At 40.9% G+C, this 22,122-nt stretch overlaps 1 long non-coding RNA gene across 1 annotated transcript in view; it reads right to left on the reverse strand.

Moving 5' to 3' along the window:
- Window positions 1-216: 216 nt before the first annotated feature.
- The window catches only part of LOC110840298 (uncharacterized), a 346,592-nt gene continuing 324,686 nt past the window's right edge, over window positions 217-22,122 (reverse strand). Inside the window, exon 8 of the long non-coding RNA XR_015535196.1 lies at window positions 217-360. This is a non-coding gene — a long non-coding RNA (uncharacterized LOC110840298). The remainder of the gene's footprint in view (window positions 361-22,122) is intronic.

The following is a 22,122-nucleotide window of genomic DNA, read 5'->3' on the forward strand; positions in this document are numbered from 1 at the left end:
CTTCATATTGAAGGATGACTGATTTACGATACCACCCCGGAATTTGTATGGAGGGTCTGAGAAAGACCACTCTCCAAACTAAAATACGACACAGGTGACAGTGTTGCTATATCTAACAGTTATTTGCTTCAACAAGCAAACGGCTTGGTGACAAGCAGATACAGTGGTAAAGCGGAGATGAAATTCACTGATGGCTGGGCTCCTAAAATAATCCGATCATTCACTTAGCTGTTTCTCTAATCGAACACGGGTAGCAAACGGACTTAAGGGTTTCCTCTGACAGACAGACGAATCGAGTGAAATTTGCAAATATGTCGAGTACTTACAGCGATCCAGTCGTCGGTCCAAACTGCACACAACCTGCAACAAGACGAAAACATCAAAGTGATCTGTGATCATAAATATGAATCATTCGTATGTGCCTCATGTGACATCTATGGGAAGAAATGGAAACCTGCGCTCCAGAACTGGTAGACCCCTAGAAACGGAGATCGGAGAGCAGCCACTTTTAAAGTATTATTACGTAACATTTTTTTAACTGATGACAAAGAGAGATTTAACACGAATCTACATTCAAATATACGTATAGATCTACGTAAAAGCTAATGCAATTTTTGTGTTTTAAAATCCTCTATGTCCCTTAGATATAGATCAAATTCCGCTCTCATGCAAAGCATAAAATATAACAAAAATAAAAATAAAAATCATTATTTCAGGCCCCATATATCTTAAGGGAACTGAATCTCCATAAACCGTTCCCTTGAGAGCAATTTTAATATTTTACAGACACTTCAGTGTTGGTCAAACGCTTGGTTTTACCCCCCCCCCCCCCTTCAACTTGACCAACGCATCTTCCAGACTGCGAGGCGGTCGATCAATTTTAAATTGCGGACAGCTCCTATAAGACCCTGTCCCTCACAGCACCTGAGCCCTGATGGCTTCTCTACAAGAAGCTGACCCAGCCCAACATGCGCTATGCAACACTACAATCTCAAGCCGACACCGAGCGTCGCGATGCCAAACGTCCCTGCGCCGACACATATTTCCGAATACTGTAGTGACGAACATCGGAATGCTGTCAACAACACGCCGAGCAGTGGACGACTTCTGCTAGACGAACCCTCTCAATACAGAGTACATATCTGGTAACTGTACTGAGCTACTGCCTACGCCAAATTAAGTTTGAAGCTTTTGAATTCCTGCGTCATTAAAAGAGCACAAATTCTACAACAGTCAACATATATTTTACTGATCAGATTCATTACTGCTATAATTAGTCACTCATCAATTACATTCCCATTTAATATTATCTTTCCATCTATCTCTTGGTCTACCGAGTACATATTATTCTAATGATGATATTCTTCTAGAGTCGACATACGCCATTTTTTTTTTTAGAAAATACTATTTTCATCTTTAGCCCTGAAGATGAAGACAGTGTGTTTCTCAGAAACGTCGGCATCTTCCGGCAAATCTACCCTGCGCCAAAGCCGAGAAGAACAGCATTATAATTCTCATCGCCGTGAGAACCTAAAATACCATATATTCGGCCATTATTTTACAGCAATCCACCACATGACTGATACATAACCGTCTCACCTAAAGCTTCACACAGCCTTGATACAGGTCTACTGTATTGAATACCTGCATACAGACGTCTTGAGTTTAGAACCAGAAAACTTTTCGCGGCCATTTGGGTAAAATGTAATTGAGGGTTATTTAACGACGCTGTCAGTAGCTTAGACTATGTAGAATCAAATGACAGGATAAATAGAGAAGTAGAAAGAATGAGGAATAAAGTTATCGTGGTCTAATAAAGGGTATTATCCCACCACGTGATTCGAGGGGCTGAGGAAAACCACGAAGACAATAGCAGGCCTGAGAATCGAGATTTTAATGAGACATCTCCAGAATACGAAGCATGAATGCTAACCACGATATTGGTGAGTTCTTTTATCAACATCAACTGACGATCTGGTCTAAGGTTTCTTATCTTAAAAATACCTGTTTGTAATAACGCGAAGTGCGGTTATCCTGACTGATACAGTATTTAACTTTCCGCGAATACTTAAGGCGAATGTTGGAATCGTAATATGAAATTGTCTATTACTCGCTTCCTCTCCAGGCACACAATTATCAGCACACTTCACTCGCCACTACGAAGCCTTACAGAAGACAGCGTTAGAAAGCCACTCATTATATGTATTCAGTTGTATCTCTTGTCGGTACTTTCCTAGCGTGTTAGTTACGCGATATGGAGTAGAAAACAGTACATAAACGTCCTCAGCAACTGGGGCGCGTAGCCATTTCAAACTGACAGAACTGCTTTCGTAGTTTGTGAGCGTTAACAGTTGTTGAGTTGGTATTACCGCACTGAGTTCGTTTGTTTCCTTGTGCTCAATTTACCTTGTTTCAGTGCTTTCTGTTGAAGTAATACCAAGAGATAGCCAATTTACACTTGCCATACACTAGTGAAGGCAGTCTTCATGGATGAAGAATAGACAAACGTTCACTCTGTAATGTATGTCGTAATGGGGATGCAAGTACAGTAGTACAAGAATGTCAGCGGCGGTTTATTAATCACAGAATAACAGACAGGCGAGTGTTTAACAACGCGTGTCGACCGCTAAGACAAACAGAAGCATCCCCAAACCCTACGGGTAAACGTGCAGTACAATGAGTTGATGAAGAAGCAGCCATATTTGATGTACGTCTAACAGAAGACGTGTCGAATGAAGGAACAGAGAACATTACACAGCCATGTGTCAGAGATAACCGCTAGTTGTAATCATCGACAAGCTGGAAACATTGCTACGACACAGGAATAATATATGTTTAAACCTATAAAGCCCAAAGCTCGTGTAAATAATATTAAGAATTCAGTCCGTACCGAAAAGAAAACACTTCTCCATTACAAACATCAACCGATTAAAGCTGTTTAAGAAACTAATTGCTGTACACGCAACACATAAATACACCCTATTGATAAACCACACGAGTTTTTTTAATGTTAAAGTAAATTGTGCAAAAAGTTAACACTGGGATTTTAAATGGTTAATGCTATTTTCAAATACAACGCCAACTACTCCTTCCCGAACGGCAAGGGCCCGCGGACCATTGGTTGATGAAACGCGCTTTAGAGAGGCCAGAACTAAGCACCTCCTATTGAAAAGCAACCGACAGCGTGTTCTGCTTAAAAAAAAAACAATATTGGTGGAATTAGAGCTACATTTTGCTGACCATATCGACGGACTGCTGGCTGCAGGCCATGTGGGGTTTAGTGCGAGAGTGACACAAGTGTTAACAGAATATCGTTAGAGGATTTAATGTAACAGACGCGATCCGGACGGATGTTGAGGTGGGTAACTCCAGGCAGAAGGAAACGCGGTAGACAGCGAACGGCATGAACGGCTCAGTACCGAAATTAACGATGATACTCGTAATGTAGGGAGGAGAAGATGAGAACAATGTCTTCAAGGTAACAAGCGCGAAGTGGTTAATACCGGGAACCTTTTACAGGGATTAAAAGTAAACATTTTTACGGGCGGTCAGTAGCGTCAATTTGGCAACACCCGATTCTGAACTGACGCGGTAAATCGGTCTCTTATAACCGCGGAGTCTGTAATGGGGCACCTCGTATATACGGTCATAAATACTGATTGTTTATCCTAAAACAATAACGTGTGTAACATTCATTCACATGAGTTGTGCATTACTTCAGATATTTTTAATTTTCTTCGCAGTTGGTAGTCTACAAATGAGGAAGATAGCTAGCTAATTCGTTTTGCTTAAATAGCATCCATCTTCTGCACTGTTATGCAGGCCTAATTCTACTAGGTAAGGTTTCAGATTCTCACATAGCCGTCATTTTTTGGGATGTTGAATCATCGCCGTGATAGGATTTCTCTGAAACATCTGTGGATGTCTACCACAGACTGCACGGCGTAACACCCCAGAAGACAACCATCTTCTAGTGTTACTAATGAAATGGGTTACTGTCGTGATACGAATTTGAACAGAAAAAAAAACTTTATCTAAAATATTTCGTATAGTTAAATCTTTCCCAGAAAGACGGGAAATTAATTTAGAATGCTGAAGAACAGCTCCCACTCGTACGTCGTGTTACCTTAACAATGTTTATAGTCAAAATTCTTCGTGACGTCACTTCACTCCTACGTACAGCCTAGTTTCTAAAATCTAGAACGATATCTGACTTATAAATTACGACTATGGTTTGTGTCAATGGTCAAACATATGAGAACGATTCGAGATTTTCGAGACAGTGAGAATAATGACGTTGTTCTTTTGGGTTTTGGCACAGTGCAAACTCGTCGGTTGGGTGCAAACGTTTCGGAGGGACATACTGTATCAATCTTCGGGGCTGAAGTGTTCACTTCAGTTTGCACGCTGCCAGAACTCAGAAGAACATCACCATGATATAAGAATGTTCTCAAGACAGAGTTCCTTGTCAGAATTTGAGACTGTGTACACAACATATGGCTTCATCTCACTCCTCTAACATAAGACCAGGAGGGAGATGGAGTACAAGTTCTATCGGAGCCGGTAAACGAAGCTAGTCTTTGTTGCTGGCTCAAACTGAATAGGTAGTGCATCTCCATCCTTGTCTTTTACCTGAAGACTGGTACAGAGCCAGCCTCCAAAACGTCGTAGACATGACATGCACTCCAGACAACAGACAAATGTCCAAGAACATCATTACATTGCAGACACCCTTTGGTTTTACGCCACTGTGGCCCGGACGGAGTGGCACAACCCAGCAGTAACGAGTTCAAACACTGAGCTAGCTTTAGCTCGTGATTAACAGATAGAAGCAGCAAACGTTTCGGTCATTTATCGTTATTTTGCGTCAACAGCAAGAGAATGATTTTGGGGAGAATGAGAGAAACTGGCAGATAAAAGTGGAAATGCACAAGAAGCGTTGGGTAATACGATATGTGGCGAACACGGTAGAGAATAATATTTCCTGAATGGACAGAGTAGGATGGAAAGCTAGGAGCACGCTAACAGCGTTCGACTTTCCATATTCTAGACACATAAACTGTATCGCCTTACAGACAGTACTCTTTTAAATACATCCAATAGAGTTCCATAAAGATGGTTCTCTAGGGAACACGTCCCGACATCGCCGCAAAGTTCTGTCCCAGTTGACGTCGTAAACTGTAACACTCGTACCAAAGTATTCGCCATTTGTTAACGTTAAGAAATTATGGCGGTAACAATTAAATGACACTAATTACCTGTCATGTTTTTAGAACACTTGTTTAAACTCTGTGTGTGTGTGTGTGTGTTTGTATTTGCATACGCTCGTATTTTAGACACTGTCAACACAGTATGGAAAATAGCATACACGCCAATGACCAGCTGACTTCTTGTCACGTCATCTTCTTACTGGCGAATGCAACATACAAATACTAACTAACTAACTAACTAACCAACTAACTACCTAACTAGATGGCTTACAGAACCCGAAGGTTCATCACCGAATTAACCAAAGCCCTCCACCGGACCCTGTCCTGGGCCAACAAAATCCAGTCTCCTTCAACTCCTATCTCCCATAGATCCCGTCTGAGATTATCCTCCCATCTACGTCTAGGTCTCCCCAGCGGTCTCTTCCCCTCAGGCTTCCCAAATAGTGGACCCAACCAACTAGATGGCTTACCGAACCCGAAGGTTCATCACCGAATTAACCAAAGCCCTCCACCGGACCCTGTCCAGGGCCAACAAAATCCAGTCTCCTTCGACTCCCATCTCCCATAGATCCCGTCTGAGATTATCCTCCCATCTACGTCTAGGTCTCTCCAGCGGTCTCTTCCCCTCAGGCTTCCCAAATAGTGGACCCAACCAACTAGATGGCTTACCGAACCCGAAGGTTCATCACCGAATTAACCAAAGCCCTCCACCGGACCCTGTCCAGGGCCAACAAAATCCAGTTTTCTTCAACTCCTATCTCCCATAGATCCCGCCTGAGATTATCCTCCCATCTACGTCTAGGTCTCCCCAGCGGTCTCTTCCCCTCAGGCTTACCAACCAATACCCGGTGCACACCTCTTGACCCATCCATGCGCACTACATGACCCGCCCATTCCATTCTTCCTGACTTAATCACCCTGACAATACTGGGGGAGGAGTACAGATTTTTAAGTTCAACATACAAATACACTTTCATTAATATGGACTCGATTCATATTCAAAAGAGGTCAAGATAAGGGTGGGGAATTTATATCATTACACGACACGATATTCTTTAGTAATATAAACTTTTATAAAATTTTCTTACAAAGAGTAATTCATATATCATTTAGATTTTAAGTTCTCGCGGAAAAGATGCTGATTTTGTTATTCTGTGTTGTGACACCGTCCTCACTCGAAAGTAGATACTCTTCGGAAAAAAAAACCCACTGTAGCCCTGATTAATTGTCCTTTTATATGGAATCGTAAAAGCACACCTCTCTCTGTGTACACGTCTGCATTTTTTGTTTACAGATAATTATGAGCAATACGAAGTTTGCTTAACACCCTATACAAGAGCAGAATGATTTGAAAGAGTGGTATGTGGAGAACGGTGTGCGGAAAGAAGACAAATGAACAGAGAATGAGAGGAGATTGTTACACGCGGGAGAGACAGTCGGTGAAAAGATAACAGAATGCAAGGGCGTGGTTTTAACCAGTAACAAATGACGGACTGTAAACGCATGCCAGAGGATTATGTGCCGAGACGAAATGACCACGGGGAGAGCTACAGGCGGATTCAGTTTAAAGTCACATCCGCCCACAACACTGAAAGGTCCGCTCCGTCGCCATGTTGTGATATTTCATAAAAGATTTAATGTGAATGCCGATAACGAAAAGTTGATTCGACTTCTTTATGAAAAATTTTAGGAAACCTAACCTAACCTTTCGCTGAACTTACGAATTAATTTCCTCTGTAAACTGAACGTTTTAATTAAATTCAACTGAACCACTCGTTTTGGTCTTCTGGGGTGTGACGCCTAAAGAGCAAAACTGATGTTTTCAAAGCCGTCATCACCTCAAGTCTGAGATGAACTGGTACAATTGTTTGTGGCTGACAATACTAAGATAATAGACTAGCTTTACATTCGGACCGCTTTTACCCCCGGGAAATGACCCAGTTAGACAACAAACGGACTGAGTACCAGCGTTGTTCTGGACGTTGTTGAGAAAAGAAGAGAAGTGAGAAGTTGTACACGTGGACACACAGAAACCTGACTCGCCGATTACGACTTAATTTTATGAATTTTTTGGGAGTACCACACGTTCCGGAGCGTCTGCCGGGAACCGAACACGTAAATTTCCTTCCGCAGTGACTACCGACTGATCTCTCACTGATCACTTGGTGGACCAGACTGTTCCAAAATTAAACCGATTTCTTAAAAAAACACATCAGTCCACATTTTCAGTTATTGCTACCATGGCAATCACCAGGGTCAAATACAACGTTACACCATGTGTTTAAGGCGCGTGCGCGGTGTTATATTATTTCCAATCGCCTGTTTTACAGAAAAAACGACATGCGTCCTAGATTAATGCACAAGGTTTTAGTACATATTTTAACTAAAACTAGAGCTGCTCAAATGGGCCAACCCAGCAGTTACAAAAGACACAAACACATGAGTCATGTTCCTTCAAAATTAAGTGGGCATTTGCATAAACACTAACCCAAAAGTAACTGCAGAAGATGTCACTGAATTATAAATGTACAAAAAAGTAGATACCTGGGCAATTATTATTGGGAAAAATTAAATAAAGCGTAAAATATACAGTTTTCTTGTAACACGAAGAGTCTTGTAGGTTGTGGAACCGCATAGTCTAGTAGACGTTTACTAACATTTCAAAGGTCCTTGATTCCTCCATCAGAACAAATTATTTCGCATTCTGAAACACCCTATGCACCAGACATGTTAAACACACAGCAATTGTGCTGAATAGGGCACACAAATCAATACTGTAGCCCGTTCCACAGCCAGACAAAATGTGCAGTCTCTATCTCATTGTGAATCTCTCAAATATTTAGGCATGAAAAGGGGAACTGCAGAGAATCCCAAACAGAGCAGATGCACAAGTATGTATCGCATTGGACTTTCAAACAGAAACAACACTCAAACTACTCCTAATTTCAGAAAACTCGTCACACAATCTCCCGACATGAACACAACTTTAAGCTGAATTCCACCAGCTGTGACGAATTAAATTACGCAGCCCGTTGCAATTTCGAATTAACATCTCGAATTATTAATCCTTTCAGACAAGTGGCTGGATTCCTTAGACGAGCAATCATTCTGCTGCAAAGTGTCTACTTAACACATCACACGTCAACTCAGATATTAGCGGCATTTTTTGTCCTGACGTTGGCACGACAATGATCTAACTGTGGTCTCACATTGGCGTGTTCTTTCCCCAGGACAAAACGTCCTCAGAAATTGGCAGGATCTTGACATGACCTTGAAATTTCGGAGGCCTATATTCTGCAGAGCTTTGTCTGATACTGCGGGGACCTTCACATGTCCTTGACCCAAGCATGACCTCAACTTGACATGAATATGGCCATTAAGAGACCTTCCGTTCGGGAGAAATAAGCATTCAGGCAGCAAGGACCTCTGAAACGTTGGTAAACGTCTACCAGACTACACGGCGCTACAACCCAGAAGACAGCCATCTTCGTACTCGCCACCGTGAGAACCTCAAATCCTATATAAAGCATCTCTGTTCTTCTTTCAGTTTAATTTCTCCAACATCAAAATTCTCCTCTCATCACCCGTAAAATACACGGTTACATTTCAAGAGAAAGAAACGCGTTACGCTGGTATGATATTTTAATTAAAATTGCGTGACGGATCAGTGGAATGTTGGTTCCAACAACAGGTAATAAACATGTTTTCACCCGACAAACTACCATTGCAGGACGAACATTCACACAGTTTGTCCTGATGAATTTACTCGCAAACGAAATTAAAAGTGCTTCTGATATTCCAACGAATAATAGTCGGTGTTTATGTGACGCGCAGAGACCGCTCTATACTTCTAGAATTGACGAGCTGTCATAGTTTTTTGTTCTTTAAACAACATCTACCGAACATTGCAGCAGAGTTGTTTGCTCTCCAAAACCTGGGCTATTCTGGCTGGCGTGTTTCTATGTTTTTCTCAGTCTAGAACCTGAGTAAACAGCTGTATAAAGTGTATTAGTGTACCTACATTCCAGCTGGATCAAGAACGCATGCGCGAATAGCGATGGGTGAGGTCTTATTCAGTCTCTCCAAGAGAAAGTCATATATGTTTCCTTCCGCTCACTTCCTAAATCATCATACATATCATCCTGACATTTGATGCTGTATGAACTATTCAATTTCGACATCATCGTTACACAAATCAAGAAGGAAGCTACGAGAACTATAAAAGAAATCTGGAGGTTTATGAAGATGGTGCATTGTATCGTGACTGAACTGTACTTTTGTATTTCGACCACCGTGAAAATTATGAAATATAAAATACAACGTTTAAAATGTTGAATTTTGTTTCAGACATCAGACATGTGGTTCAATTAATGCATATCCTTAAACATTTTCCTTCCTCTATTAGTTAAAAACACGTTTCCGAAACGTCGTATGTTTTTAAACTAATGGACGAAGAAATATGTCTAAGGACGTATATTACTTTAATGACGCATCGCCGGAGCGTTTAGCTTTTCAGTTAATATATACATAACGCGGCTTCATCAATTTGCAAAGTTAATTATCGTCGAATGGAACGCGATGATTACGATGCACGAGTAGCAAACAAAAAAGTAGCTGACGTGACCCACTTCCAGGTAAAAATACGCAATCATCTGGACGGAAAACCACGTCAAACAATGCACCAGTTGATATCCGACCGGGGTATCTTCTATACAGGTGACGCGTCAGTGCAGAAGCAAACAGTCCCGATTCTCCACGCTGAAAGTTCACACTGTGTAGGTGGATATTTGAAGAGCGAAACACAATTGAGAAGGCGATACAACAAACATTCTGTGACACAGAGAGACTTTATAAAACGGTGTTCCTTGAGGGTGTTACTTGTACACACGAGAACACAGTGTTGCTAGAAGCGATGACTTCCAGTTCCTACACGGTACAAAATTGACTACAACAGACAGCAGGCAAGTCTGAAGAAAAATATTTCTGTTACGTGAATTCTGATTATTTGAAACTTAAAGCGAACCTTCGAATTTTGAACCACGCAAAAAAAAAGGCGTGTAGTATTATCCCATACTGTGAACTGCAATCTAAAAACAATCTTAGCTTCTCAAAGCTATTTTAACAGTGAAATCACCGGTCCAGTTAAGTCCAGTCTTCCGAGCGACCTCTTCTCTACATGGTTTACAACAAAAGTTTTCCACAGAATTATCGTCTCCCCTGCGCGCTACCTGCACTGCCAATCACACCCCCTTGATTTGATCATCTTAGTAATATTTGGTAATGAATTCAAATTATGGAGCTCCATATCACGCACGTTTTTCCACCCTCCTGTAACTCCAACCCTCTAAGGTACAAATATTCTTTTCAGCATCCTGTTGTCAAACATCCTCAATCTAAGTTTTCACTTAATTTGAGAGACCTTTCTACAACTTGTATTTGAAACATTTTTATGTGTACGATTGTCAGAAAAAAACAGAATGGCAAATCATTTTTGTTATGCTTTATAAATAATGAATGTCAGCTACCAATTGTATGTAAATTAATTAACTGCTCTATACACAACAGCATATCCGCAAAAAGTTCATCTCTGTACAGTTTGTCCCAAACAGATGTGTACGCACATTCAATGAATGGAATAACAAAAAACATATTAATAAAGTAAATCATTACATACATCAGCATTGGCACTTAGTGAATTAGCGGATCTAATGCTAACCGCACGAAGATGATTAAAACGAGTGCCAATTTTATGTCATCTCTGCCAGACGTGTGATTTGATGTCACAGGATCGATCTTTCGATAACGTTCGGTAAAGAACTCGAATGAGATCGAAATGGGGTTCGAGGGTTCTTCGTGTCTTATTGACTCCACCGTCTTCCTATCGACGCTGTAACAATGTCTTCACGTCTTCCTCCACACTTCGCGGCCTTGCAGACACAATTCTGAAAAAAAAACTATAATCTCTACCACAGTCAGATACCAGGAAATTAAGACTGAAAATTCGACAATTTTATCACATTATCACCCCCACCCCAACACTCTCATTTAACGGGATTACTATCCTGAGTCAGGTAAAATCTCTCCACACCCTCCCACCCTATTTCTTAAATTCCACTTTAATATTATCCTTTATCTACGCCTAGGACTTCGAGACCCCCACGGTGGTCTAGCGGTTAGAACGCTGGCCTAGTAATCCTGAGGTCTCGGGTTCGATTCCCGGCGGTGCCCGAATTTATAACTTGTGTTGGGCAAGGCCGTGGTCTAGGCAACACGGAGTTTTCCTCCGGGGGCTTCCCCGGTTTCTCCGTGGCATCCCAACAATTACCCCATTCACACACAGAAGAAGGCAATGGCAAACCACTTCTGGATCATCTGCCAAGAACGTATATGAACAGGTCCCCGTCCGAGAAAAGGATGGAAGGATCCTGTTCATATGGACCTGTCGTCAGACAGAACACTAAATAAAAATAAATAGGACTTCGAGTGTTCTCTTCCCTTCGGGCTTCTCAGAAGAAGTTCTTACTTTCTTATACGTGCTACATGCCCCACCAATCTCACCCTGCGTTATCTGATCGTTCTAATAATAACACGAATAATACCGTCGCAAAAATATGGCAGACAACGGCATTCTCGCACCCTAAAACGCTGGCTTCCACTTCATTTTTCCGCTGTTGGATTGTCTGGCTTTCTAGTGTTTACACCATAAAAACGTAATCCAAAGCTCGATTCATATCCCATCCATCTCGCCTCCTTCCTTCCTTCCTTCCTTCCTTCCGTCTTTATTTCTTCCTCTCTTTCTGTCCACCAAGGGCACTTTAGAAATTCGCAGTTTCAGGTGATACGACACCCTACTGTACCCTGGTGATCTCAAAAGTTCCCTGACGTGCAGAGTCTCAGTTTTAAATCTGGAGATCTCATTTTGTTACAGTGTAGTTTCTCATCTCACCCCTTCGCGTCTCATCCTTAATTCGCCCTTGGTCGCATTGTTTGAGTCAGACAAAGCATGGCTGAAGATAAAGAGAATGAAAGACAACGCGAAGAGCCAAAGAAGAAGAAGAAGAAGAAGACCGACGTCTTTTCTTGACGTCCTCGGGTTTCTTTCCGTATCTCTGCTTTTTGTGGTGTTGAGTGGGCACTAGCGGATGAGCGTCTCAAGTCTCAGGCGAGTTAAAGCTTTACAACACAGTGGTAACTATATGTACCACATACTTCAACATTTAATGAGTTTTTTTTAAAATTATCCGCATATTCTTCATGCTTCAAGGACACAAATATTTAGTTCATAGTCTCTTTAGCGATGCTGTATCAACTTCAGAATTTATTTAACGTCGAATAAACGAGACAATTTTTATGAACGACGAATTAGTTGGGAAATAAAGTCAATTCGTGGTGTGAAACATTTAAAAGTTCCTCGTTCTTGTGAATACAAATTAATGAAATTTACTGACTTTGGGAACCACTTTAAAAATTTCAGTGAGAATAAGTCTATCAGAGTGAAGCGAAAACTTACTTAGCGACAATTACAAAAATAAGTTATGGGACGACGTTTCCCATTAAAAAGTCACAGAATTGGACACGTTACATTTTTATATTATTCCTTCTTCACTCGTTCCCAGGTGTGTGGGTTGAGGCTCTGAAGCAGACGCACATTTGTTGATGACAACTCTCCAACCAATGAATTAGCTTCAGGACATAAGCCACTCTGAACAACATTTTAAAAAAACTCACGTTAATATACGAGGGTCGCTCATTAAGTAATGCCCCACATTTTTTTCCACAGAACATATTTATTCAAGATGGCTCAAATTTAGTGACAATATAAATCAATGTTTCCTTTACACATACTATTTTTCCACATAGTCCCCATCAACTTGTACGGTTTTACGCCAGCGTGGAACAAGTGCATGCATGCCTTGCCGGTACCAGCTCTTGTCCTGTGCACGTAGCCATGTCCTCACTGCTTGAATAACGCTCTCGTCATCTTCAAACCTTGTTCCGCGGATAGCATCTTTAAGTGGCCCAAAGAGATGGAGTCGGAGGGTGGATGGGGCAGCACCGTTCAACCAAATTTGGTGATTTCTTCCCGGGTTCTCGGACTTGTGTAAGGGCGTGCATTGTCATGCAGGAGCAAAATTTCTGCTGGATGCTTGTGAGGCCGAACTCGTCGGAAAAGCTTCTTGAGGGTTTCCAGGGTCATAATGTACGCGTCTGAATTGATGGTCGCACCTCTTGGCATCACATCCACAAGAATGACCCCATCACTGTCCCAAAAGACAGTCATCATGACCTTTCCGGCGGAGGGAGTTGTCTTGAATTTCTTCTTTCTCTGTGATTGAGGATGATGCCACTCCATAGACTGCCTTTTTGTCTCCGGCTCAAAGTGGTGTATCCAGGTTTCTTCACCTGTAATGATCCGGGACAGAAAGATCTCTCCCTCAGCATCAAAACGCTCCAACAATTCAGAAGAAATCGTTTTCCTTTGAATCCTGTGGTCTGCTGTGAGACTTCGTGGAACCCATCTTGCGCACACCTTCGAATATGCAAGAGCTCGGATAATTGCAATTACACTTCCATTACTGACTGAAAGCTGTTGGGCCAATTGTCGAGTTGTGATGCGCCGATCCTCACGAATAATGGCATCCGCGCGGTTCAACATGTCTGGAGTGGTGGCTGTGGCAGGACGCCCAGAGCGCGGCAGATCACGGAGCTCGGTTTCTTCACTTCCTGAAGCTTTAACTCTCTTAGCCCAGCGACCAACGGTGCTCCTATCGACTGCACAGCTTCCATACACAGCACACAAACGTTTATGAATGTTCACCACAGTTTCTTTTTCAGCAAAAAATAATTCAATTACAGCTCGTTGCTTGTAACGAGAGTCGTTCACAGACGCCATTTTAACAGTTCACTACAGCTCCGCTATCGGTTGGAATCATTTGAAACTCCGTACACGAACGCGGGAAACATCAAATCTCAAGCATGTAAAAGTGCACTTTTCTATCTTCATTATTGGCTGAGAAAAAAAATGTGGGGCATTACTTAATGAGCGACCCTCGTAATAATCCTGTTAACTGCCCGCTCTGAACCACTAATCACGTTTAATGAAGTCCTGAGGTCGTTCTGATGTGAGGCACAAGATACTTATAGGGTACCGCAAACTACAGGGTTCGAGGGAAGTGGGGCAGAGATAAAAAGGACTGAAAAGAAAGGTCCTAACAGAAATAAATGGGGATAGCAGAAAACGATGAAGTTCATGAACTGAAAAAATTAATAATGACCCAAAATATATTAATAATATAGTCTATAATTACGATAAACGTAAGTAAATTGTTTTGGACTGAAATCAGTCTTTAATAATATTTGTAGGATTCAAGATAAAGGGGAGAAATATTTTTAGTAGGATTTGGGGTTTTAAAACAGAAGAAACAACTGTCGTTAAAATACAAACAAACTAATAAACAAACTTGTGTTTCAACTACGGTATTCTGTGCTGACATTACGGGGTAATACCCTGTGCTCCTGCTGGGTCCCAGATCAAAGTGGCCAGCACGCCAACCAGTAGCTTGCACATTCTGGTCACGAAGTAAGATGGCAGTATTGCGTCTCCCAGGGGAAGTCAAGCCAAATAGTGCTCAGCGTCTCTCCATAGAGTACCTAGCAACTAGGGAAGGCGTTACCCTGCCAACCGTTACAATTCCGGAAATTTAAGACGAGTCTTAATCTTAAATCACGGCTCTCACGTTCCTCAAAAAGCTTCGTAGCGCACTCAAAATTTTATTTAGAAAACACGTGTTAAATTTTAAGTTATCACGGCGGTGACAATTTCTTGGTTTAATATCCAGCGTAGTCTCGTAGAAATTTGACGACGTTTCAGAGGCACCTACTGTCCTCATTATCAGGGCAAATGCATAATAATCAACAAGATAATCTTCACTCTTCATAGAAACGGGCACAAAATTTTGGATGGAAAGCCTCAAGGGAAAGAAAAACTTGGGAGTCATATGCGCATATGGGAGGATAATATTAAAACGAATCTTAGAATAGTGGGCTTGAAGGATGTAGATGGGATTCATTTGGCTCAGAATTGGGCAGTCGCGAATAAGATATTGAGCTTCAGTGACCGTAAAAGTCGAGGAATTTCTTGACTAGCTCAAGAATGACTCTGCTCAATGGAGTTTAGTTCTGAACATTTTTTTTAACAGGAAACGTCATGACCGTGTAAATAACTGGAAACTGCTCAGTGAAGACGCTGTAGCCAGTCACAAAGATAACTGGCTTTTTATTTATTATTTAAATCCCATCATTAGTAGGAACACACACAATCCACAATTTCTTTCGTCACTTAGTGTTGAGCCAACTACAATCATATTCCGAGCTTGTGAATGTACACGTTGCTTCGGTTTACCAGTGATGATGAAACATTCGTACGTCGAAATAGATGATCTTTCGATCTTGTGTGCTTACAAGTATGAAAAGTCTCCAGTAGCTATAATCTGTACTTCGTATTTTGAGAGAAACCATTCTGAGGCACTTGTCGTTGGTTTGATATGAGAAAATTTCCAAAAAGAAAATAAGAGATCTTACCTCTTTAGTTGTTAACTGTGATTTCAATGCCGTATATACGCTGAGAACGTAATGAATTCTTGAGGGTGTTGGTACACAGACTAGTTGGACCCTGTGTTCTGCCCGGGAATAGCAGGTACGCCACAAAGACTCACGGCTTTGTCAGAGGAATCTCATTCCTCGTCAAAAGATCAATGGTACGACAACTCACGAGACAACGACGACGAACAAAACATATATTTATTACTGTGATTCACGACACGAAAGACTGGGTCCTTTCATCAAAGTGTTTTCACTTTGTAATCCACAATTCTACAACAAACAGGTAAAACGTCGAATCCCAGTGTAGACCACTTCTTGCAACAACGCACCCTAAGAACACATTTTAATATTATCCCCATCAATACACGGTCTCCCAAGCGGGTTTTCCCTTCAGGCCTTCCTACTAAAATAATGCCTACTTCTCTCCTGCGTGCTGCATACCCCGTCCATCTCATACACTTATGCAACCAGATATTTCACACAACCATCTTGTTTTGGACTACGATGGTAAGCTTACTGACAAATGTATTATTCACCGTCACAATTTGTAGACTCGCTCTATTGCTCTAGGGACCACCAGGTTGTCAAATGAGGACCGATGTTTTTTTACTGGGGGTAATGCGGATGGGGCGTGAAGCTAACCAGTCACCTCAATCAACTGCCAAAGTTAATGCGTCGCGCTATTCGTGGTACTCAGTTACGAACTTGAGACACATTTACTTACATTAACGAGCCCTCTTGAAGTTACAGATTTCTGAAGTAGTTCTAACTCTATAAAACTGTTCAAGGAATAAACCGACTCCACAAATTGTCGCCCTTCGAAGTCCCTGAATCATATGTTCCCTAACGAGATCTACATTAAGATAAAAGTTTGTAGCCTTAGGTTGAAAACAGTGGATGTTTTTTAAAAAAGTTTGTTTTAATTCGTTTTACGCCGATAACTTTCTTCTCTGAAGATTCAGCACATCTCCTAAACTAATAATTGTGAAGAAGCGATGTTAGGGATAAAGAAGATTCAGAAATACTCCTGAATTTCATCCTCTTTAAACTCTGAGCAGAAACTTATTACATAACAAAGATTCACAGCAGGTCTAAATGACATTACGTCTTCGATAGACTGCTTCAAAGACGAATATGCCTGTCTTGTAGACTGCTGAGGCGTGTGGTCTGGTATAAGTTTACTGACTTTTCAGAGATCCTTGATACCTCCATAATCAGAGCGACGATGCAGGCAGCAAGTACCTCTGAATCGTCGGAAATCTTCTACCAGACCACACGTCACAACAACTCAGAAGACAAGCCATCTTCATATTCGAGGCCGTGAGAACATGAAATTTCACGAACTGTCTTAACACTAACCTACCGTTTTTTTTGCAACTGTCTGGACTCGGATTGAAACCAAGTGGTTAATTATTCGATACCTGTGCATTTATTAATGTAATGCCATTAAAATCGTCCAATTAATAAGTGAGGTACGAAGATTTGAACGTAAAGAAATAAACCGAAGACTGTGCTAGGAGAAACATTCCCCCAGAAAGGAATAGAAAGATTTTATCCTACCAGATGATGATACACGTGTTTGACTATAGATATGTTGTTTTTCTAAATACGATAAATGCGATTCTATAGTTCTGAATAACAGCCTATAGAAACCCAGGTTTTAAATGTTGCCACAAGTGACAAAACGCCTCTATATTACATGTGACGAAGCAGGGCTGCAGACACACAAGACGGAAGATCGAAAAACACAGATTCGGCTATGGAATAGACTGTCACATAAACAAAACTTTTGGAAAGTAGGAAAAATGTTTATGTTCCTTCAGAGAGTTAATAAACATACTTACATTGTTTCTTAAGAAGAAATTAGGGATCCGATTAACAATTAAATTCTGTTACCATAGTTTAACCGTTGATAGCTCGAGAGATATAATTTGTCTTGACGTGTGTTATTTCCACTCATTAAATAGAACAATTTTCAATAGGAATAAATCCTACGCTCATAACGTTCTCATAGTAAATTTCATTATTTCAGTATAGTTAATTTTCTAGAAACATGAGTAAAAATGGGTTCTTTCGCAAGTTTCATATTATCTTTTGTTACACAGGATATTAGGATAATTAGGACTGAACCGATGTCACGGTCCAGTAGTTAGACCTCCTCGCATTTGGAAGGTCACAAGTTAAACCTTAGTCCGGAGAATTAATGAGGTTTCTTATAATTCTTATAACTTTCTTGGGCTAGTGCCTTAAAACAGGTCACGACCGTCTCCTCCCACATCCCTTCCAAATCATTATTTACCAATAATCCGATAATTCTACGTCTGTACTAAGAAGTTTAGAGCGTCATTAAATATACCAAGAGAAAATCAGGTTTCCGAAGATAGCCGAATTATATAAAAGGACTGATTATTGCTGTGGTTCACTGTATGGTTCCGAAGGACTAGATCTTATAGGTTAAATACCAAACAATTAATCTCTACCAGTAGATGCATTTGTAATAAATTAATATATAAAATATTAGCGTCATTAGTAAATAAATATTTCCAGTGTTTTAAATAAAATCTTCATGTCATGAAAAATTTCCTTAGCAACAGATGCTTGTTTTTAAAAAGATTAATTGCTAAACCAAATTCCACGTCGAAGTTTATAGCAGCGTGTTACAATGAATGACAACGGCTTCACTCATGATTAACAAGTTCACTGTTTCCTAAATTTTGGTATTCGTGAAAGCAGGGACTTACAAAATACGAATCAATATTCCGGACCTCAAATGAAATTCGCCCAATTGTTCTGGAGTACTTAGATACACAAGTCCCAGAACGCTTTGGGGCTCTCCATACAACAACTGCTTTTTCTTTTCTACTTTTAGGAAACCAGCCAAAAAGTTGGACTTCGTATGTTGGTTATCATGTTCAAACGCAGAATATTCCTTTGATAAAATATTAATGTGACATTAAGAAACCATACAGAAGTTTTATATAAGGGGCACGTGGCTACGAAGCGAGATAAGAAAATTCTTAAAAAGATTCTGAATAGGAAAATGTCTCTTTTGTATGATCCAAGATATTATGCCTTGCATAAATTATTTTCCACAAGGACGTAAGAAATGAATCGAGCCCATACGCCCTCTGACCTGGAACGCGGAAATACAGCTCAACGTTACTCCCGCGCAAAGCACTCCGGTAAAAGCGACAGGACAGAATACGAGCTGCTGATCTTGAATAGACCTTCCAATATTTTATATTCTATTACTTTATTAGGCTCATAACAAACCTCACATTTCTGTTCACAACGTTCAGTGCTGAGGTAACTGACTAGAAAGCAAATTAACTGGCAAATGAATACAATAATTGGACGCAAGTAGACTAAATAACGAAATCGAAAGTCGCGTCTGGGTCGTTTGTTCTCCTGCTTCGTACTCGGAAGGCGCCGGGTTCATATCTCTGCCCGGAAACCGGCTATCCTAGATGATAGGTTTAGTGGTTTTACTCAGTACCTCCAGACAAATTAAGTTACAGAACCTTAAATAAGGATGCGACCGCTTCCTTTCGTGTTCCTTCCAATCAATTTGTGGTCGAAGATGACTGTCTTCTTCATCGCCCTGAAGATGGAGGCAGAAGATACCTCTGAAACGTCGGTAACCTTCTAGCAGACTACACGACGCTACAATCCAGAAGACAGCAATCTTCAAATCTTCTAGACAGTTTGTTAAGTTTATTCTATACTTTCATAAAGTTTTAACAAAATCGGTGCCTGATAGGAGAGTGTCGGCTTTCAGTTCTGTACAACATGCCTTGCACAAACATAACTTCAGACCACGGCACTCTTACTACGAAAACTACCTGCGGAATATCAGAGACTTTTTTTTCCAGAAGCTTCACGAATGTAATTCAGCCCCTTTCCGTCGTGTGTCGCTCTTGTTCCTATAATCCTCCCTTTTGTGCCGTGGGACAAGAGCGGGTGACGGGGACCGGGGGTGGTTCATTTCGGAATTCAACTTTTCCTCTCGTTTTTTTTTTCTGTCCTATTGAACCCCAGTAATAGGCGCTATTACCAGAAGTTGGTCTGGAGTGGCGGATCCAGCGTCACAGCAAAAAAGCTGAAAGGGAGATACGAGTAAGACGTTTTCTGTGAGAAAATGGTTCTCAAATCGCGGTCATCGGACCAAACGCAATATCGTTAAGCTTCGTTTAAAATATCTGAATGCTCAAATTACTTTAGCGTCGTAGCCATATCTCTCACAAACACGACTGGTAAAATCTGAGAGGGCGAAATTCTCTTTCCAAATGCGCTCTTTGCGCTATAATTCTCGCTGTAAACAATAATTATTTCCTCAAACAGCATCAACCAGATTGTCTTTGGAATGGTAAAGTGAGGTGTTTTCTTTGCGGTAAGGACTGAATTCTTAAATATTATTTTGACGAGCTACGGATTCAAGGATTAAAAGTATAATCCACATTTCTTGACAAAGTCCGAACGGCTGGATGACTATATACTGTAGAGAAGTCTATAGAACGCGCCAGAGAGAGGCCTAGGTCTCACAGATTCCAGCGAGGGTAGCAACCTAAATTTAATAAAATAAAGAGGCTAATTAAAAATGGAATTTTTAGCCAACGCGCAAATATTCACTCACACGAAAGTAATTCCTTACAATTTTGTTTCTCTCCTCCTCTGTTAATCACTTCACAGTATTATAATCTAATAGAGCAGCGAGATTTAATGGGTTTATGTTACAGGAAGGCAGATGAAACAGGAACACACAACAGATCTTATTACTGACATACAAAGTGCTCTTATAAACTTTGATGAACAGTTCCGACGCTGCAAACTTTGTAAAAATGAACAGTGAGCTTCAGAGTGGCAGTTTTATACGGTTAATCACGATTAGGGCAAGGACTGTCATTAATAATACACGAAATTGAATCTATTACTTCTTTATTATGGACCATTTTTATAAAGTGCAAAAGATGAGGTAGGATTTCGTGTGCCCATGATTTATTTTCGAAATTTCTGAACGGAATTTCCTCAAGTTTAGTATCGCTGCCGGGACTCATTACACTAAAAGTAATTGTAATTCCCATTTTACATGTACCTGGAGCGGTCAAGTGGTTAGCACTCCTGCTTTGTATTCCGGGAGATTCAAATCTCGGCCCAAGCAACGGCTATCCTATCTGTGGTCCCTTTAAAATCCACAAGTCATCAATTATTCTCTATCAGACGCTTTTGTTGCAACAAACGGCTCGAGTTTCGACTTTGTTCGGGCTGCTGTCGTATCTTCACTCGTTTCTTAGCGCCCCGTTCACGCGTCATCCTGATGATGGAGGCCGTAAGCACCTCTGAAACGTCGGCCAATTTCTACGAGACTATACGGCGTAACATCCCACAAGACAGTCGTATTCTAAATATTTCTCTGTTCTTGTTCAAATTTACCTCGTTCAAGCTGATGTAAACATAGAATAAACGTATTATGAGAGTAATTTAGAACTGCAATGATAATGATGTTTGCATTATATACACGTGTATAAAATCATGACGTTGAAGATTCTTCTTTCACGAGAAAGTGAGCGTGATGCATACTTGGCTAGGCGCTGTTTCTTCAGCTGACTGTAACACCAGTCGTGTGATTTTGTTGATGGAATTTTTATGTAGGCGGTCGTATTACCGCCTTCATTTAGTGCGAAATGTGGTCTGTATGGTCTGAAACGGATTGTCATTTCAAAAGAAAGACCATTTTCTAGCTTGTTAAAAACATTTCACCGACTGCTCAATAGCAGAGCGTGTATTACCGAGTTTGCTGCATCGCCCACTGGCGCTGTAGCTTGGGGGGAGTTTCACTCGCAGCAGGAGAACATCACTTCTGATGACGTGTTTCGGTTACAATCGCCCTGCATGGAACAGAATGTCGGGTTCAAGATCGCTTGACAGCCAGCTGCTTCTTTTCAGGCCAACCCACATCAGTTCTTACGTGAACTCCCAGTAACGGTTACATCCTACACATAACTTCATACGTCCAACAGTTATGTTTGTTGAAATTACAGACGCCACAGGATGAAGAATTTGGTTGTTGGGTGAAATACTTCGTAATCCTGATATTCCATTAGTAACAGACAAATTAGCCATCAAGCAACAGACTAATCACTAAACTACATACATAAGTTAACTTTGCAACAACAAAAAAATACGGTTCTGACTATCCGCTTGATTAACTTGCTAATCAACTAACCAACCAATTAACTCTCCTGTAATCACACCCAAGGGTTTAACACTGTTAATACTGTTAATCAATTAACACTATCATGTTGGATCCTAC

This window comes from Zootermopsis nevadensis, unplaced genomic scaffold, assembly GCF_977971745.1.
Source record: "Zootermopsis nevadensis isolate Lab colony 2312 unplaced genomic scaffold, Znev_1.0 Znev_ptg000015l, whole genome shotgun sequence".
Lineage (NCBI taxonomy): Eukaryota > Metazoa > Arthropoda > Insecta > Blattodea > Termopsidae > Zootermopsis > Zootermopsis nevadensis.